The following is a 20,836-nucleotide window of genomic DNA, read 5'->3' on the forward strand; positions in this document are numbered from 1 at the left end:
CGAGGGAGACAAAAATGGGCTGATTTGGTGGTGTAGGAGATGAATGAGGTACAAGAGTTGGTCATTGGAGGAGAAATTTGGACGGAAGCCTAATTGATGGACAGGAATGCGTAGGTTGAGCACTTACTGCGAAATAATTCTTGTAAATTAGAACCCTGTTGATAAAATGTGAGAGAACGCACCTCAAACAAACTTTTTTCACAATTAATGAACACGTCCAGTTTTCTTTTTTCGATCCAATGCATTTTTTCTTGAGATAATACCGTTTTGGAACTCAATATTGTGCCACTTGTCGGTTACAGCGCTGACTGTTGCACAACGAAAAAAGTGTTACATACAAAAGTTACGTATTATTTCTCACAGAATCGGAACCTACAACAAAAATGAGACTTTCAACTAAAGATTTAAAAGCTGCTCTCTGTTGCCAGGTGCCAGGGGAGGGGGGGGGGGGGCAACATTGGTATGCCGGATAGCATTTTAAAAAATATTGAATATGTATTTTTCCACTTTTTATTCCGATACATAGGTTTTGAGATATTTCGTTGTCTCGAGATAAAAAATTCATTTGCATATTATAAAAATAGTTGTATATATGAATGTTCCACATCTCCTCCTAAACCACTGGATCGCTTTCAGTCAAACTTGGCATACATGCTGCTTATTGTCTCGAAAGAAGTACTGTTCCGCTAAGAATCACCTCCCTTTGGGGTGGGTGTGAAAATGGGGTGACGTTCGAGATGGATAGAGAGACTGTAACGAGGAGGCGATGGACAAAGTGTGGTGAGGAGGATATGGAGAGAGAGAGGAAGGAGGAGGAAGTGGACAGAGAGAGGGGGACAAGAGGATGGACAGGTAGAGGGGGAAGAGGAGATGTGTGCAATATATGTGACATATCTATATGCGGCCGAAGCTGCGGGTAAAACACTAGTCCAGGAATAAACTGCAGCCCCGTAAGAACCACGAAGACAAGATTAGACAAGTTACAGCAGGCACGGTGGCATCTAAACAGCCGTTCTTCCCGCGCTCAACAATCGAATGGAATGGGAGGAAACCTCAATATGTCATACAATAGGAAGTGCGTTTTTCTATGGACTTCAAAACTGTTTCAAAAGTAGTGACTTGGATGTAAATGGACTCGAAAATTGGTTGCCTGAGTGCAACAGCGCAGTGCTACATTAGCGACTGCGGACGTAGATATTTCCTGCGTGAAAACTCCAGTAACTGGGGGGTTCGTTGGCCACTTTTCCTGTTGTAGCTGTTGTCTTCAGCCGTCCACAATATCCTAGCTTGTGCAAGACTCTTCATCTCTGCATAATTATAGCAACCTACATCCACCGCAATCTGCTTCAATCCTTGGACTCCCTCTACCCAAGCTTACCCTCATTATCATATCGACGACTTCTTGACCACAGGATATGTCCTATCAAACGATCCCTTCTTTTAGTGAACTCGTGCCACAAATTTCTTTTGTTTCCCAGTTCGATTCACTGTGTTTTAACTACACTCCTGGAAATTGAAATAAGAACACCGTGAATTCATTGTCCCAGGAAGGGGAAACTTTATTGACACATTCCTGGGGTCAGATACATCACATGATCACACTGACAGAACCACAGGCACATAGACACAGGCAACAATGTCGGCACTAGTACAGTGTATATCCACCTTTCGCAGCAATGCAGGCTGCTATTCTCCCATGGAGACGATCGTAGAGATGCTGGATGTAGTCCTGTGGAACGGCTTGCCATGCCATTTCCACCTGGCGCCTCAGTTGGACCAGCGTTCGTGCTGGACGTGCAGACTGCGTGAGACGACGCTTCATCCAGTCCCAAACATGCTCAATGGGGGACAGATCCGGAGATCTTGCTGGCCAGGGTAGTTGACTTACACCTTCTAGAGCACGTTGGGTGGCACGGGATACATGCGGACGTGCATTGTCCTGTTGGAACAGCAAGTTCCCTTGCCGGTCTAGGAATGGTAGAACGACGGGTTCGATGACGGTTTGGATGTACCGTGCACTATTCAGTGTCCTCTCGACGATCACCAGTGGTGTACGGCCAGTGTAGGAGATCGCTCCCCACACCATGATGCCGGGTGTTGGCCCTGTGTGCCTCGGTCGTATGCAGTCCTGATTGTGGTGCTCACCTGCACGGCGCCAAACACGCATACGACCATCATTGGCACCAAGGCAGAAGCGACTCTCATCGCTGAAGACGACACGTCTCCATTCGTCCCTCCATTCACGCCTGTCGCGACACCACTGGAGGCGGGCTGCACGATGTTGGGGCGTGAGCGGAAGACGGCCTAACGGTGTGCGGGACCGTAGCCCAGCTTCATGGAGACGGTTGCGAATGGTCCTCGCCGATACCCCAGGAGCAACAGTGTCCCTAATTTGCTGGGAAGTGGCGGTGCGGTCACCTACGGCACTGCGTAGGATCCTACGGTCTTGGCGTGCATCCGTGCGTCGCTGCGGTCCGGTCCCAGGTCGACGGGCACGTGCACCTTCCGCCGACCACTGGCGACAACATCGATGTACTGTGGAGACCTCACGCCCCACGTGTTGAGCAATTCGGCGGTACGTCCACCCGGCCTCCCGCATGCCCACTATACGCCCTCGCTCAAAGTCCGTCAACTGCACATACGGTTCACGTCCACGCTGTCGCGGCATGCTACCAGTGTTAAAGACTGCGATGAATCTCCGTATGCCACGGCAAACTGGCTGACACTGACGGCGGCGGTGCACAAATGCTGCGCAGGTAGCGCCATTCGACGGCCAACACCGCGGTTCCTGGTGTGTCCGCTGTGCCGTGCGTGTGATCATTGCTTGTACAGCCCTCTCGCAGTGTCCGGAGCAAGTATGGTGGGTCTGACACACCGGTGTCAATGTGTTCTTTTTTCCATTTCCAGGAGTGTATTTATCCGCTCTACGAATCTAATCTTTCACTTCATTTCTTAGCTATTGCTGTACTGTCATAGTAACTTCGTCGCTCACTTTTCGCTTCTGTGAAAAGTTACACTCTAGACAAAAACCTTCAGAAAATACTCCCAAACATTTTGCTTTATATTCGATTACACTCGTAACAAATTTCTCTTTATCAGAAACGCTTTTTTTGCTATTATCAATCTGCTGTTTATATCCTCTCTACTTTAGCCATCTTACATCATTTTATTGTCCAAATAACAATACTAAACTACTACTGTGTTTCTTAATCTGATTCACTAGACATCGCGTGATTTAATTCGCCTGCACTACGTTACCCGTCGTTTTACTCTTCTTTTATCTTTATAAGACAGACTCTAGTCCTTACGATTGCTCTTGTAAGTCCTTTTCTGTCTCTATCAGAATTACATTATCATGGACAATCTTTAAAGATTTTTTTTTCTGACCGTTAATTCACTTTATAAATTTCTCTTTGTTTTCCTTTACTGCGTAGTCAAGGTATAGAATGAACGACATGGGGGAGGGGGAGGTAGGTTACAACCTTTGTAATTCGAAGATTCATTACTTTTTATACCTTTTTATTTGCTGGAAATGTAAAAAAAAATTCTGTTTAATTTTGTCGGAATATGAGCGCTTTAGCGTCTGCAGGGTATAGGTTCTCTGACTACTCGTATTTTTAGATACACCTGTTGCCTGCAGCCCATCCTTTCTGTCAGAACTATACAAAAATGGCTCTGAGCACTATGGGACTTAACTACTGAGGTCATCAGTCCCCTAGAACTTAGAACTACTTGAAACTAACTAACCTAAGGACATCACACACATCCATGCCCGAGGCAGGATTCGAACCTGAGACCGTAGCGGTTGCGTGGTTTCAGACTGCAGCGCCTAGACCATTTTCTTGTTGGAGTGCTATGGGATCCCTGATACGTCGACATACGACTCTGACAGGTGACACATACATAAGGATCCCGCATCCATTCATGTCCATTGTGCAATCGAACGAACTTGGGAAACTGCAGCAGGACAATGCGACACGCCACACGTCCAGAACTGCTACAGAGTGGCTCCAAGAAAACTCTTCTGAGTTTAAACACTTCCATTGGCTATCAAGCTCCCCTTGCAACTTGCTGTTCAGAAGAGATCTCCAGAACTACACATTTCGCCAGTTGTTGTAGGTTCTTGCACATTCACAAGTTCTTTGCTAATTTTGTTTGCATTTAGTGTCTAGCTTTTACGTTGGATATTTTCTTTCCTTAGTCAGTCACCTATATCTGTAAGTGATGATATCTGAAATGCGACACTAGGCATTACTGTTCTACATCCGCCCTGCATCACCGTGTCTTCCCTTATCGCCTCCAATCTACATCCTATCGCGCGCGCGCGTGTGTGTGTGTGTGTGTGTGTGTGTGTGTGTGTGTGTGTGTGTGTGTGTATGTGTGTGTGTTCATCTGTGTAAGATACTGCATACGCGCGTTTATTTTAAACTAGCTGTTCCCGATCATGCGTTGCTGTGACTCATTATGATTAAATGGAAAGAAAGAAAAGAGAAATCACGTGTTTCTAGTAAGTGTGGGAATTGGACATCCATCCTGATATTCTTCTCCTCCCCTGTGTCTGTCCATCACCTCCTCCTTCTCCCTCTCTCTCTGTCCATGTTCTCTCTCCCCCTCCCCCCCCCCCTCTCTCTGCATCTCCTCCTACCCAATCTCTCTGTCCGTCTCCTCCTTTCCACTTTTTATATCCATTTCTTCCCATCTCTCTGTCCATCTTCTCTTCCTCCTTCTCTCTCTCCTTGAGCTTTGTTTATTGTTATTGCAAATTCAGATTAAGTAGTGGTAGTAGTAGTAGTAGCAGTATTCTGATCATAAGCCAATAAGCCCGAAATACAAATTTCCTGTTTGTTAACAAAGTTTTACTATTATATACACACATCAAAAAAAGTTTTGCAGCACCTCAGTTCCCAGAACTTCTGAAGATAGACATTGACTGCGGATATTGTATCGCAGACACAGTCCCTTTTACTGTTCAGAGATGTCACTAAAACCGCCCAAAGATGTAAACAACTATGCATGAGCAGTGCCTCTCAGACGAAGGGGGTCCGACAGCCGATCAGTCATTCCACCAGGAAGGAGGTACACAGCTCCTGTTGTCTGCAGTTCAACGTGAATGCCATCCTCCAACCGATAGTCCAACCATATCGGCAGGATATTGGCGAGGCATTCGTCTTCATGGACGACAGCTCGCGTCCCCATCGTGCACATCTTGTGAATGGCTTCCTTCGCTCGGCTAGAGTGGCCAGCATGTTCTGCAGACATGAACCCTATCGAACATGCCTGGGATAGATTGAAAAGGGCTGTTGATGGACGACGTGTCCCGCCAACCACTCTGAGGGATCTACGCCGAAACGCCGTTGAGCAGTGGGACTATATGGACCAACAGTGCCTTGATGAACTTGTGGATAGTATGCCACGACGAATACAAGCATGCATCAATGCAAGAGGACGTGCTACTGGGTACTAGAGCTACTGGTGTGTACAGCAATCTGGAAAACCATCTCTGGAGGTCTCGCTGTATGGTGGTACAACATGCAATGTGTGGTTTTCATGCGCAATGAGAAGGGCGAAAATGATGTTTATGTTCATCTCTGTTCCAATTTTCTGTACACGTCCTGGAACTCTCGGAACCGAGATGATGCAAAACTTTTTATCACATATGTTAAAAATATATAGCCTACGTATGTCCAAACGTTAATTACGGTACCGTGTAAAAACTTGAAGTAAATCGGTCGAGTACTTTTTCTGATTTTTGGTAACATGTTTCTCTTTTATATATTACTTACATATTTGTATATTATATATGTTAAAGATATACAGCATTTGTACGTCCCAATGTTCATTAAAATACTGAGTAAAATTTGAAGTAAATCAGTCAAGAGCCCTTCGTGATTACGTTACATATTTATTTATATATTACACATCTTCAAAAAATGGTTATATAAACACACTCGTAATTGTGTCAAAATTTCGAAGCAACAGGTTAAGAACTTCCGTAGATTTAAGATTCTTAGCAAACGAACATTTACATTTTTATATAGATTTCCCCTGTAATCATTACATATATATTTGTATGTAAAATGTGGCTCTGCAGCAGTTGTATAAAAACGCGCACGTATTCGAATGCAACGTTGTGTCGAAATTTGAAAGCAATCGGTGAAGAACTTTCAGAGCCTTAAGATTTTGAACAAATGAACATTTACAAGTTTATTTACATAGATTATGTACGTTCAGCGTCTTTAATTCTAGTGTTTATCTGGTCATCAGCAGCTGTCCGTTGTGTGTTATTGGTCTGCGTATGCGGCTTCTGTGACGTTTTGTCGCGTAAATAGTACTGGGACATGAAGCTTGCAGGTTTGTTGGTGCAAGCTGTACTATGCACAGCCTCAGATCGCGGAGATCTCCTCCGCCCTGCGGCGCACGCCATTAATATGCAAAACAGCGCCAGCCATATCCAAGAAGCGGAGGCGGTTCTGGCAAGTGAAGCTGCGACGCGGTTCCTGCAGCAGGCTCACGTAATAAAGTATCCCAGCTACCCCGCACGACCCTCGAATAGCTCTGCTACCACATTCCGCGACCTAAATATTACAGACATCTGGTACTGATACATACTCTCTTCATTGGTCAATAGTCACAGAGGAAGAAAGAAACGTTACTTGCCAGTAAGTTCTGTGTCGTACGGATGTTCAGGTTGTTATGGATAAGTGTGGAAAAGGAAGGAAGGGAACCTTCGGGTAGTATTAATTTATTGTAAAGGCGTAGGCTTTTGCGGCTGGTGTCAATTTCAGTGAAATCCTTCTGGCTGTGTGACTGTGTAGTGATGTGATAAAACTACTAACATTGTTTCGGCTGCTATTGAAGACAGTCTTCAATAGGATGACTTTCCCTGATGAAGGTTGCTTGCGATAGCAGCAGACGTTAGCAGTTTTATTAGATATGACGCGGTCTCGTATCTACAGCAGAAAGCAGGAAAGTACTTGCAATAATGTTTTCTTATTTACAATACAGATATACGTAGTACAGTACTGTAGTACTTTTGTACCACATGTAACATTTCTACTTTATCTGCTGTAGTATACATTGCACTCACACTAATCTTCCACTGAAGAAAGTCGACTGCCCTAGTGTACATCGGCTCTGTGTACAGGAGAGTCAAAGTCAGTTTGGTATTACATACTATGATGTTTCTAACAAGTCTTGAGGAGAGTAAGTGGATTACGAAATAAAAAATTGCAAGGTGCTGCTCAAAAATGGCGAAATGCTGTTCATATCTCCATAACGAAAAAAGTTGCAAGAAAGGCAGTCACACCAGTTAATCTCTGCCTGCTAGTTAAACAACATTTGCTTGACATATTTTTATTTTGCTTCTGGGCAAAATGTTGTTTAGGTTGGTCTAGATAAATGGGACAACCTGTATATAATGGCAATCACTGAAATTTTGGGTAAAATAAGAGATGAATTAGTTTCACAAGAAATAGCTGGAATGTTGTAACAAGCAAAGCATACTACCACTATGTAATACCCTGTGCGTTTTTCTTATGAACATGGCAGCTATTACTGATAATTTAATTTGCATGACCAAATGTTGGGACACATGTTGTATTGCATCGTACACTCATGAGCCAACACACTTTTGTTTAAGTACCGTATTTCAGATTTTTCATTTTTAGTGTCACCCTAACGTTTTTGGTATATAAGGGTTAAGTCCAGCTCTGTTGTGTAAGTCATTGGATATTGTGAATATAATAATATGAGCATGTAATATAAGATTGCATAATCAAAAATAAAAATATACAAAGTAAAAAATAAATTAACATACAGAACAGAGTCACAAGTCATAGGCTATTTTAATTATTTTGTCCAGTTTTTTAGCCAGACGTGAGCGTGCTTAGATACTCATTGCCCTAGTGGGAACTTGTACACATTAAAAGCCACCATCGTCAACACAAACTACGTTAAAAGCGTCACTTGACAGCACTGTCGATACAAAGTGTTAAATGCAGCACTCACACCATCATCAAGACAAACTTGGTGAAAAACACCACTTGACACAACGCTCAACACAGAGTGTGTTAAAAACATCGTTCCACTTCTTCGTCAACACGAAGCATGTTAAGAGCTCTGCTTGACACCATCATCAACACAAGGTGCGTTAAAAGCACTAATCAACACCATCGTCAATACAAAGTCTGTTAAGGGGACCACACCGTGGTTTAGGTAAAAAAAAATGAATTTTCGGTTTTCATCATATTTCGATAGATTAAGGTTTTGTTTAAGTACTCTGAAAAAGGATTTTACTGAAAATTTTTTTTTCGAACAATTAAAGATCATTTTCCCACCACGTGTGCTTATGTGCCACGCCCACTTTTCTGTCACCCACTTTTTTGCATATATTTTAGATCTTTATATCCCCTACATTGCACGTTAGTGATTTTTTTTTTACTCCCGAGTATGTTGGCTATCCTTGGAATGCAACTGTCGGTATTGTTTTGTTTCTGCTGTTTGTAAACAACACGCTTTCAGAGAGATAACAATGTCGAAGTGTGATTTTTTTCAAGTGTGATTGCGAGTTGCTGTTATAGAAAACTTGCGGGTATACTATGGGCAGGCAATAAGGAGAAATAAAGAAAATCTGGAGGCAATGAAGAGAGATGTTTGGACCATATTCTTCCATAAGTCCTCTACTGATGATAAGCCATGTCCTGACAAACATCCAGGAAGGTGAAAAAGAAGCTGGATGACCTGCTAGAGGCCAAAGAAGGGCCATCTTATGCAGCAGGACAGTTTTAATTAACTGTAAGTAACAAATTTCAAAAGTTTTTTCCTTAAAGTCAATTTCCCACAAACTAAAATTTTCGGTACATATGTCCCATTATATCAGAAATGAAATTTTCAGAGACTCTGCAAAACATAAAAATCCACATCTGGTACTACATTCATTAATATTCCCCCATTAGGAAGTTCACAAAAAATATTTTCTGCAGCAAAAACACAATATTTTTTGTTAATAAATTTAAAAAAGTATTTCTTAAAAACTATAAAATGGATAAAGTATATTTTAGCACAGTTGACTCTATTAGCGTCATGTAACACACAGTAAAAATATTAAGGTCCTGCATCAAATAGTTTTTTTCAGTAATGGATCAAATACTTGTCTAAATTAACATGGGTTAGATAGGCAGGGTGTGGTGCCCTTAATCTCGACATCACTGTCAACACAATATGTGTTACAAATACAGCTTGACACGATCTTCAGCACAGAGTGTGTTAAAAGTACTCCTCGACGCCACTGTCAACACAAAGTTTGTTAAAAGCTCTGTTCAGCGTCATCATCAACACAAATTGTGTTAAAAACTCCACACCATCATCAAGGCAAAATATGTTAAAAGCAGTGTTCTACATCATTGTCAATACAAAGTGTGCTAAGAGCTCAACACCATCGTGAGCACAAAATGTGTTAAAAGTGCCGTCTTCAACAAAGAGTGCGTTAAGAACACCACTATCTTCAATACAAAGTGCGTTAAAAGCTCTGGTCGACACCACCTTTAACATAAAGTGTGTTAAAAGCACCATTCGATTATCAGCGCAAAATGTGTTTACAGCTTGACACTATCAACACGAGTGTGTTGAATGAATCAGTCAACACCATCTGCAACACAGAGTGTGTTAAAATCATCACTGGATACCCGAGAACACAAAGTGTGTTTAAAGTACCGTTTGACACAGTCTTCAACACAAAGTGTACTAAAAGCACCAATGGATACTCGCGTTAACACGAAGTGTGTTGGTAACGGTACTACTTTTAACTTGCAGTTTGTTGATACTAAGACAATAAATAACTGAGCATACTTACATTCGATGACTGTCACCAGTGAAAATGAATCAATTGATGCCCAACTAGTGGCTGTGTTCTCTACATTACTTAGATTGATCAGTAATCCCCCAGAGGTGATGGCCGTGTTTCTTTAAATTTATAAACCAATAACATAAATATGCATTTTGAGTATTTCCAAACTCATAGTCACATAAGAAATGGTTAGCTTAGAATTTTGTCCCTTTCTGATAAATTACTGTAGACGTCCACACCAGTACATTGTTCAGTCAGTGCTATTGATCGAGTTATTAAACTGTCTGCAACTGGCGCAGGCACATTTAGGAACGTCACGTCATGACTGCGATTTCCCTGATCGCTTTAGGTAACACATCACCGACAACATCACATACAAACAGAGTATAGAGTATAGTTTATTCTGTAGTTCTTCGAGCGAGGTGGCGCAGTGGTTAGCACACTGGACTCGCATTCGGGAGGACGACGGTTCAATCCCGTGTCCGGCCATCCTGATTTAGGTTTTCCGTGATTTCCCTAAATCGCTCCAGGCAAATGCCGGGATGGTTCCTTTGAAAGGGCACGGCCGACCTCCTTCCCCGTACATCCCTAAACCGATGAGACCGATGACCTCGCAGTTTGGTCTCTTCCCCCCAAAACAACCCAACCCAATTCTGTAGTTCTGCTGCCATTGGCCAACGTCATCATGTTATCACGAAGAGGGCAGTGTTGTCAAATACAGAATCTAGGAAGTAAAAGTGAGATCAGCGTTTAAGATACCATGGACGACAGTCATTAAATATGCAGCACCATCTCGGATAAGGGAAATAAATCGACAGTGTCGGTTTGAAAGGGACCTCATTCCGGAATTTACCTAAAACGATTCAGGGAAACCTAAATCTGAATGACCAGAATGTGAGGCTAGTGTTTTAACCCAAGTGCCACCTCGATTGCTAACAGAGGTCTGATGAATCTGCCCCCGCCCATTTCTTCTCCTCCTGCTCTTCGACATTGTTATCTCTCTGAAAATGGAAAACACTATGGAAGCGAAATTTCCCATCAGATGTTAGTTTACAGTGCATGGCGATTACTTCACACACTTTCAGTTCCCTGATGTCGTATAGAACAATATACAGTACAACTCATTTCAGAGAGAAATAATATTTTTGGGCCAAAATCGAGCCTTCTGGATCAACACGACGTTAAATCACAAAGTCCACGTAGGGCATCAGTTAACGAGCTGGTGATTCTTATACTGATATCACAGTACACAAACTCGCTTTTAAGATTTGTAATGGAAAGGAACATGTTTAAAAGGAAAGGAATACGGAGAAAAGATCATTATGTTGCATGTACACATTTAATTATTCTCCACAACATACATTTTCGATTCGCTTACACAATTGGTGACGGCTGATAGCCACAAATTGTAGGTTTCAAAACAAAATTGAAGGCTTTTCTTGTAGCAAATTCCTGAAGGAATACTATATAGTAGGTCTCTTAATTTCGTTGTGGGATGGAATTCACGGAAGTGAGTGAAATAAAATGTAAAGTAGTTTGCAACTCATTTATGTCTTTCGTAGCATTTTTTAAAAGAGAAACCTCTTTTTCAATACTGTTTGCAACAGAGACTCGGTGCAGTGGAGGTAAAACTAAACCTGCATCCTCAGAGCAGTTCAGTAGTATGCGCAGTGTCCTGTGAACGAGACACGGCGGCCTGTGTACTCTGCTGTCTGTTACTCACTCACTCTCATCTTATACTTTCCCCTCTTTGGGGAAGTGTGTGGGGCAGTTTGTAGCCTTTCGGCTTTTACTCCTCTGTGTACTTGTTTGTGTGTGATTTTATCTGTGATTTTTGAGTGTCTGTGAAATGTGAGGAATGTTCTGTATGTGTCTGGTTCTTGCCTGAGGTTGGCGAGATGATTGGTAGTATGTGGGAAGGAAAACAATTAGGGATTGGATATAGGGATTTTCTCTTCGACTTAATCTTCGAAGATCGTCATTGGGCGTTTGTGCTTATCGCGGGACATGTCCTACCGACCTAGGGAGTGGATGAGGACGTTTCCTGATGTGGAAGAGCTCTCAAAGAAAGCCCTTGCCAGATCTTTGAAACACTCTCTCAGGAGTGGGTTTTTAGCTGCTGCCTGCAGATCATCGGTAGGGAATCCGAGGGATAGGTGCAGTGCCCTCCTGAGGGCTCGGATTTGCAGCCTCTGGAGTTTGTCCAGGTGCTGCTTCGCCGCGTATCCCCAGACAGGTCGTGAATATTCCATTACTGGCCGGATCAGAGCCTGATACACGTTCACTCCTACAGAGCAGGGAAGGGAGCTGGTTGAGTTGAGGACTGGGTTCACGATGGACATTCTGACACAGAACTCAGTCTGTTAGAGGGCTGTTGAGAAAATATCGATACATTGATATGTCATTTTCCAAAAAGATATCGATAAGTGTCGGCGATATTTTATCGCCTGATATACCGATGTCAAAATTATCATAACGAGTACCGATATTCTTGTTTTATATTATATTCTTTTCACAATTTTCGGTACATGTTTTAAGCTGTTGTTTTGAAACTGTAGTAGAACATCATTTTACTTGAACTGTATGAAGCAGTCTTACTACTTTTTGAGATTTCATCATATGGAATCATTCACTTTGACCGTGTGAAGCAAGTATATGTGGTACAAAAGAAGAAGTCTGATTGCACTGGGCGGGTGAGGGGGGGGGGGCGGGGGCGGGGGCGGGGAGATGGGGATGGTGACGCTGTGAATGGAATAACAAGATTTCCGATGTGAAGATATTATTTTTCACATCGGCATTCTTCAAAAACAGTTGCTGAAAATGATAACCAAAAATCTAAATGACAAGATTTATCTTTGCGGTGGGCAGAGACGTGTGAGGGGAAATACTGACGTAATCGGCGCTTGGCGCTACCAACAGAAACTTCAACATGTACCTCCTCCACGCAAAAGTGGCGCTACAACTCCTAAGTCATTGGAGTTGGCAGAAATGAAAAAGCAGGGAAGCCAACATGAAGTGTTGTGGACAAAGCTGATATGAAACCGAGCGACAGACCCGTAGGACACCTTTCATTGTGCCACTTACATGCAGCTACCATTGTCAGCACAGTGGCTATCGCGAAGCGTGAACGTGCATCGTTTCCCTTTCAATTCTTGCCCTAAGGAGGATAAGCAGGTTTCTACTTTGTTGTGGACAGAATATCTTATCATTAATCAGTGCTTTAATCTACAGCTCTAAAACCAACAGTATATTTACAATGTGAAGCCGATATTTTTATGGGCCGAAACGTCGATAATTTTTCCGTCGATATGTCGACACCTTCTCGGTATATCGAGAAAAGTTGCACGCCAGAATTACGTACATCACACAGAAGTTATTTGAAAATTTAGTCACGGTAGTCGGACACAGACACTGAAATTGGTCGACCAGGGGCAGTGGCAAAGAAGTATCATATTACACTGGACAAAATGACTTTAGAAATCAGCGAATATATTACTTCAACAGATTCAATCATTTTTTTAATAATTATGTAGCAATATAGATTGCAATGTATTTGAAACACATTTTAACAAAAGAATAAGAGGGCAAATAGCTTACAATCTAATAAATATCATTTAACTTAAAATGGGCGTCTTATTATTTATTTATATACACTGGATGTATATTAATGTACGAGCACCACTTACAATATTCAAGAAAGCTAAATATGCCGGTATGCCTACCAACAATCAAATTGCTTACCTCAGACAAAAACTTGGAAATCGCCGGACATCTGGGTCAAATAGTATTATTGTCCTGGGCACACACATTCTGTAGACACGTTTTTACCCTGAACTCCAACACAGTTACCAAAAACTACTTGAAGCAACACCAAATTTTACCAATTTGTCGGTGGAGGACTCCATCTCTCCTTTTGTTAAGCGACAATGATGTTTAAATGCAACGGACCGAAAAAAAAACGCCTAACTGCCTTCATTCCCAGTTGGCCTACACTACCAGGTTTTAGTCAGTGAGTCGGAGCTTCGAGACCTGCATACGGCAGAGTCTCCAGCCATCTGGTAATCTTTCAGCCTCTGTGTTATTGTCTGACCATCAGAAATACGTGTGGCCTCCGTTGTGCTTCTGGAGTATAGCCGCTTCTCCATGTCTCCAGGCGTCTGCTTCAGCGTCTTCATCAAGAGTTCTACTTTCATGTTCTCTTCTAGAGTTTCCAAAAAATTCCATTTTTCCTCTCTGCTCTGCACAACATCAGCACAAAAGAAAACTCTAGCACTCTGAATGCTTTATTAAACATTGGTCAATGAGATATTTTTTTGAAACAACGATCCGACTTCCCACCTACGAAATATTTTATGAGTTCTCCAATGGGCTTCCTTCCGGGACATGCAAGTCTGAGAAATGCAAGCTCCAAACTCCCACTTTTCGGATATCTGTTTATCTCGCCCAGTATTCTATTTTCCGGAATCCAAAATTTCTAGAAAATGGCAGTCTGAACGCCGATTTACTGATATCTTTTTAAAGAACAGCCAAAGGGTTTTCCTGCCACATGTGAGAAACAGAAGTCTTTACATCACATAGAGTAGCGTCAGGTTGTTGCATTTCCTCTGTCATAAGGGGAGAAGGAGAAATGTTAACAATAAACAGCCACTGAGCTTCCCATGAGAAAGCAGGCCTGGAAATACCTCGACCAGTCTGGGGCCTTCCGTTTTTTTACGAAAGGCGTTACCAGCGAAAAACAAAGTTCCACCTGGATGCTCTTTGAGCAGAGGGACTGACTTGTAGAAATAATCTGCTCTGCACTGACTGGACATGCGACACAGTTCATTATCAACTTTTGTAGTCCTGTCTTCCTCAGTTATTGATAAAAAATTATATATATACACCACACCAAAACACACACACACACATATACATACACAAACGCACACACGAATGTATACACGAACAGATCACAGATACTTCAATAACTACACTCGAATGTTTGGCAATAACATTCGATCTTTGGCAAAACATTTGACAGTCTGCAATAGAAACCAAAACATTGCATTGAAACAAGCGTTCAGTTCATAGTGCTGTGGAATGTGGGGGAAAAAACCGCAAATTGGCATTCATAAGAAGAATAACAACACCAATAATGCAACAAGAGCGCAATATGTAAGAAATTGTCCACGAAACCTGTAAGTACCGTTCAAAACATTACTATTTAATAGGAAACACCAATCACCAGAACTGTTTATAACCTATAGGTACAGTGACAAAAATGTAAATTAAATAGTAAACGTATGTACATATTCCGGGCCACTGATGATGCCTTGCAGAAAATAAAGGCGAAACGCGTATGGCACTAAAATTGTGTTTTATTCAGTTGCTGTCAGACGGTCCATAAGTAAAAATTATCAATATACCGTAACAGTTCATTATATCAGCTTGTTTTACACAGGGTCTGCTACTCCACAGTGACCGGCTACATCCAACCCAATCTTGACTGCTGGCGCTATGCCAACGCGGGCTCGGGCAATACAGGATCTGTCAACTGCCTACGTGACGTCTATCGTCTGGGTCACTGCCCCTGTTCCCAGTGGCTCAGTTCTAATAATGTGCCTACCGTCCCTAGGAACCTCTCCGGGCTGGCCAGCAGTACCCTCTTGCTTCCCTCTTTTGTAAGGACCCAACCAAGACTTTGTCAAACTCATACAGCAGAAGAAGTATAAGTCATAGAATCAACTACAGAGACAGAGGGAAATTGAGAGATGTGTTGGCAGCTTGATCTTTCCAATTATCCATATCAGCAGCACCAAATATTCAACGACTGGGAGGAATATGATAAATGCCGATAAGATGAATCAAAAGCAATGTTATTCGAGACGTCTCATCCATCACTGACACGTTTCAGTTTTTCTTCTTCTAGGATGATTAGCGTTAACATGCGTCAGCGTTCTTACTATCCTACAATGAAGAAGATGGGAAAAAGATAACTAAGGATAGCAAGAGAGACTGAATTACTTGGTTCGGCCATCGTCTCTTGCTGGCAAGGAAAGTAAAGGGAATTGCATCTCCCACCACACACTTGATCTGACTCCTCAGCCAGGGCCTGTTCGGCATGGCTGACTCTACCAGTAGCTAAGCTCTAAGCTATCAGTTACGTAGCCCCCAGCCTCATCGGAGCAACCAAACCTCCTCGCTCGCACAGACAGTATTTCGTTCATTACATGTAACTCCATCCCCTGTCGAGGAGCATGGGACAGCGGCTGGTGGATGGTATGTAATAATGATGTACCAACAGCCATGACTGGAACGTCGAAACTGGTTGCCTAATAAAATAATATCAAAACAACGGCTGTTAGTACAGTATTCTTACGTACTTCGTTCAGGCGGTGTCCTCTTAAGAGGATTACACACTCGTGAGCCAAACATAATCACAACCCCCCGCAAGACTGAATGCCACCTGGTGGCGTTGTGGATACCTGACGGGGTATGGAAAGCTTATAAGAATGGGAAAACATTCTATTGACGATATGGGCAGCAAATGGGCAAATCGTCTGATGTAAGCGACTTTGACAAAGAGCATATGGCAGTTCATTTAGTACATCATGAGCATCTATCGAAAGTGGTTGAACGATGGTGAAACCATAAGTGACCTGACGCCTCTCCGTAGAAACTGAACGAGGTGGCGCAGTGGTTAACACACTGGACTCGGGGCGACAACGATTTGAACCCGCATCCGGCGATCCTGATTTAGGTTATCCATGATTTCCTTAAATCGCCTCAGGCAAACGCCAGGATGGTTCCTTTGAAAGGGCATGGTCGACTTCATTCCCCAAATCAACCAATCAACTCCATAGAATATGGAGGTCAGAGACTGCCCATTCTGTAATTAGCGCACGTTGTTGAACGTAGGGCTCCATTCCAGACGACCCCTACGTGTTCCCACAATGACCTAAAAACATCATCAGTTACGTTTTCATTGGGTATGGGAGCATCGAGATGGAACTGTGGATCAATGGAAACCTGACGCCTGGTCGGATAAATCAGTTTCTTGTTTTACTATATCAATGACCGTAACAGGATCGTAGTTAGCCAAGTGAATCACTGCTCGAAACATGCACTGTGATACGGATGCAGGCTGGGAAGGAGGGAGAGGACAGTATTATGCTTTTGGGGGACATTCACGTGGATTTCGTGGGACTTGTGATGGTAATCACAGATACCATAACAACTGAGGAGCTCGTAAACATTACTTCGCTTCTTGCTTGATGGCGCTGGTATCATCTGATAAGATTCATGTCACAAGGCCAGAATCGTGTTGCGGTGGATTAGGGAGCGTGATAGTGTACTTAGGTTGGTGTCTTGGTCATAAAACTCGCCTGATTTGAACCCGGTGGAACACATCTAGGTCGCTGTAGGGCGCCAGTTCCGCGCCTACAAAGCACCAGCCCACAATCTACGGTAATTCCGTGATCTACGCGTAGAGATAGGGTACCACGTAGCACTTGAAACCTGCAAAGGACTTACTGAACCCACGCCATTCAAGAATCACTTTTGTGTTGCATTCCAAAGGTGGAATGACATGCTGTCCAGCAAATGATCATGACATTTTGGCTCATCAGCGTATTCCCACCAGGCCGTGATGATTGTACACTTCCCACACTTTAGTTCAATAATAAAGGTCAGAATGTCTGCTGCTAAGCTACCGAGCCCACTACCAAGATGCTTGTCGCCCAGCACTGCAACTATAATGGGCAGTGAAATGAAAACAAGATAGATGGAAAGAAGTAAGTAAACTAACAGCTATAACTGTTAACAAATTTATCGCACTGTGAGACATGGTAAAAGCTTGTGGTTGACTATGGAACCGTTATTGTATCTCTTCGTCTGAAGTAAATCGACAGCCACGAATGTCTTTCTTCAGGGCTCCATAAATGTGGAAATAGCATGGGGAGAGATCAGGAGTATATGGAAGATCTGTAAGGGCTTTCCAGCGAAACTTCTGCGTGGTAGTCAAAACAACTTGCCAATAAAATTCCCGTCCACATGTTGCCAAGCTTGCTTCAGCTAGATGCTGGGAACCCCACATACACCATTCATAGTCATGAACTCTCCCCACGTGATTTCCATATTTCTGGGAGTCTGAAGAAAAACATTCGTGGCTGTCGATTCGCTTCGGGTGAAGAGGTGCACACCTCGGCACAAACATTTTGTTATGAAGGCATTGATCATATTGCCTCACAGTGCACTACCTTTATTAACAGCTATGGCGATTACTTTTGAAATAATGAACAGTTTACTTACTTTTTTTCATCTGTCCGTCTTTCGTTTGACTGCCCCATACACAGGGTGGTCAGAAACAGTCTGAATAGTTTGTAAGGGAGTTGCTAGGTAGGCTCTGCTGAGAAATAATTGTTAAAAAAATCTATACGTAGACCCGTGTTGCCGGCCGGCGTGGCCGTGCGGTTCTAGGCGCTACAGTCTGGAGCCGAGCGACCGCTACGGTCGCAGGTTCGAATCCTGCCTCGGGCATGGGTGTGTGTGATGTCCTTAGGCTAGTTAGGTTTCATTAGTTCTAAGTTCTAGGCGACTGATGACCTGAGAAGTTAAGTCGCATAGTGCTCAGAGCCACGACCCGTTTCCGAGTTAGCACTGAAGTTAGCCAATCAGGTCGTTGCACGCGCAGATTCAAGTGGCCCGCCAGAGACAGCGTCGTCAAACCATTTGAACCATCTACATGTGTACAAAGTGTCACGAATCTCTAGCGTCAAAATCAGAGACATAGTAGAGGATTCTGGGCGAAGTACGCTGAGATAATCGAAAATGAATGCTTAGTTTTTTTGTTGAAATAAACAAAGCACGCTTTATAGCAACAACTTTTGCTGACAGCAACTGTTAAAAGTACGAAGGCTACCCAGAAAGTAGCGGACGTTTTGAAATAAAAAGTTAGCAAATTGGTAAAACCATATTTTATTACATACAATATAAAGGTGAACTCTTACGTTATTTTTCGACACAATCTCTGTTTCTGTAGAAATCTGCCTCCTGCGGTTGCAACCACAGGTTTATACCGACACGAAGTGCGGCATCAGTATCGAAGTGTTGTGTGGCGATCCATGTCTTCATTTTTGGAAAGAGGTGGTAGTCGCTCAGTGCCAAATCCGGGCTGTACGGTCAATGACCAAACACCTCATATCCAAAACCCCACAGGAGATCTCGGGTACGAATGGCCATGTGTGGACGTGCGTTGTCATGAAAAGAAAAACAAACCTTTTGGGCTACGTTTACGTTTTCTCCGACGCTCGTTTTGTATCGCCCGCTTTAACTTTGTCGGTGTTTGACAATACCTCTCTGAGTTAACTGTTGTGCCATGTTCAAGGAAATCAACGATAATCACTCATTTAGCGTCCCAAAACGCAGTAGCATGATGTTCCTTGCTGACAGCGTTTGCAAACCCTTCCTTCGTTTCTTGGGAGAATTTGTGTGTCCCTATTCCAGCGATTGCCTTTTTGTTTCGCAATTAACGAGCTTCACCCAAGTCTCGTCCCCACTTACGATACGATCGGTAACTCTGTTATCATTTTTCTCGTGATCTTCGAGAAAGGTCAGTGCCACAGCCAGTCTCTCTTATTTGTGGTCTTCCTTTAGGCTTTCGGAGCCCACCTAGCATAAAATTTTTGGTAACCAAGCTCCTCCGCCACAATTTCGTGCACCAGACTCCGTGAAATTTGGGGAAAACTTTGCTAACGTTCCATAATCCTGAAACGACGATTTTCAAGATTTCTGTTGTTGATTTTCTTCGCCAGTTCCTCAGTCACAAAGCTAGGTCTCTCACAGCAGTTCGTATCGTGAACATTGGTACGGCCGTTTTTAAAATCAATGCACCACTGCCTTACTCGGCTTTCACTCATTATTGCGTTTCTGTTACACACCGCGAAGGTCGCGATAACTTTCACCTGGGTTGCAGTTGTTTGCCAACAAATTTTTCACAGAACGCATCTCACAGGTGCGGGAATTTCTATTGCAGCGCACATTTTATCACGTCACAAAAAAATGGAAATGAGCGTTGGGCGTCATTGGCCGGGAGGCCCCTGACGGGGCAGGTCCGGCCGCCTTGGTGCGGGTCTTATTACATTCGACGCCACACTGGGCGACCTGCGCGCCGGATGGGGATAAAATGATGATGTAGATAACACAACACCCAGTCCGTGAGCGGAGAAAATCCGCGACCCAACCGGGAATCGAGCCCGGGCCCGTAGGACGGCAATGCGTCACGCACGCCACTCTTTTTTTTTATCGTTGGGTTTGGTCGTTGCGGACGTCACATGACATCCGTTAAAGTTCGTTTGTTGATCCACTCAGTTTTTTTTTAATACAGAGGCTAACCAGCTCCCTGACCGAACACGCTGAGCTACCGTGACGACGTCCATTCAGCTATCGGAATGGACATCACGTCAGAGAAAGCAAAGTACAGTGACACAGACCACGCGCTACCACCGCTGGGTGTGTACAGAGTGTGGGAACATTTGGCACCAAGATGGTGGCTGTAGCCCCACTCACCGCAGCGATGGTCCAAAACGTCTGTTGTTTACTGACAGCCCTCGTACTTTCGCCTGTCTCATTATGTCGGTTACGATGCCACCTAAAATTTACAGCACTCTCACAAGTGTCACCTTTGCCTACTGCACAGTGAGACAGGCACTGGATCCTATTAACCAGTTACTGTTCTCATTTATTCTCATTCTTTTGGAGTGACATACACACCGACAATTCCATGTACTGCTTGTTCACAACGTCCTGAACCAGGGCCCAATATTTCTGGATCAGAAGGAGTCTGTCGACTTTCTCCCAAACATTGGTGATCTAACAGTATACTTACTCGTGCGTATCGCAAGCGCTACAAAGTGATTGTCCCCTCGTGCCGTGCGAAACCAGTTAGCACAGGGGCAGTACCAGCACTGAATGAAGGAAGCGCTGTTGTTGTTCCCCCCTCCCCCCCCCCCCCCC

The 20,836-nt window shown here is 43.4% G+C and overlaps 1 pseudogene; it reads left to right on the top strand.

The window, feature by feature from the left end:
• Positions 1-6,338: 6,338 nt before the first annotated feature.
• The window catches only part of LOC126100656 (uncharacterized), a 39,402-nt pseudogene continuing 24,904 nt past the window's right edge, over positions 6,339-20,836 (top strand).

Source organism: Schistocerca cancellata, chromosome 1, assembly GCF_023864275.1.
Source record: "Schistocerca cancellata isolate TAMUIC-IGC-003103 chromosome 1, iqSchCanc2.1, whole genome shotgun sequence".
Lineage (NCBI taxonomy): Eukaryota > Metazoa > Arthropoda > Insecta > Orthoptera > Acrididae > Schistocerca > Schistocerca cancellata.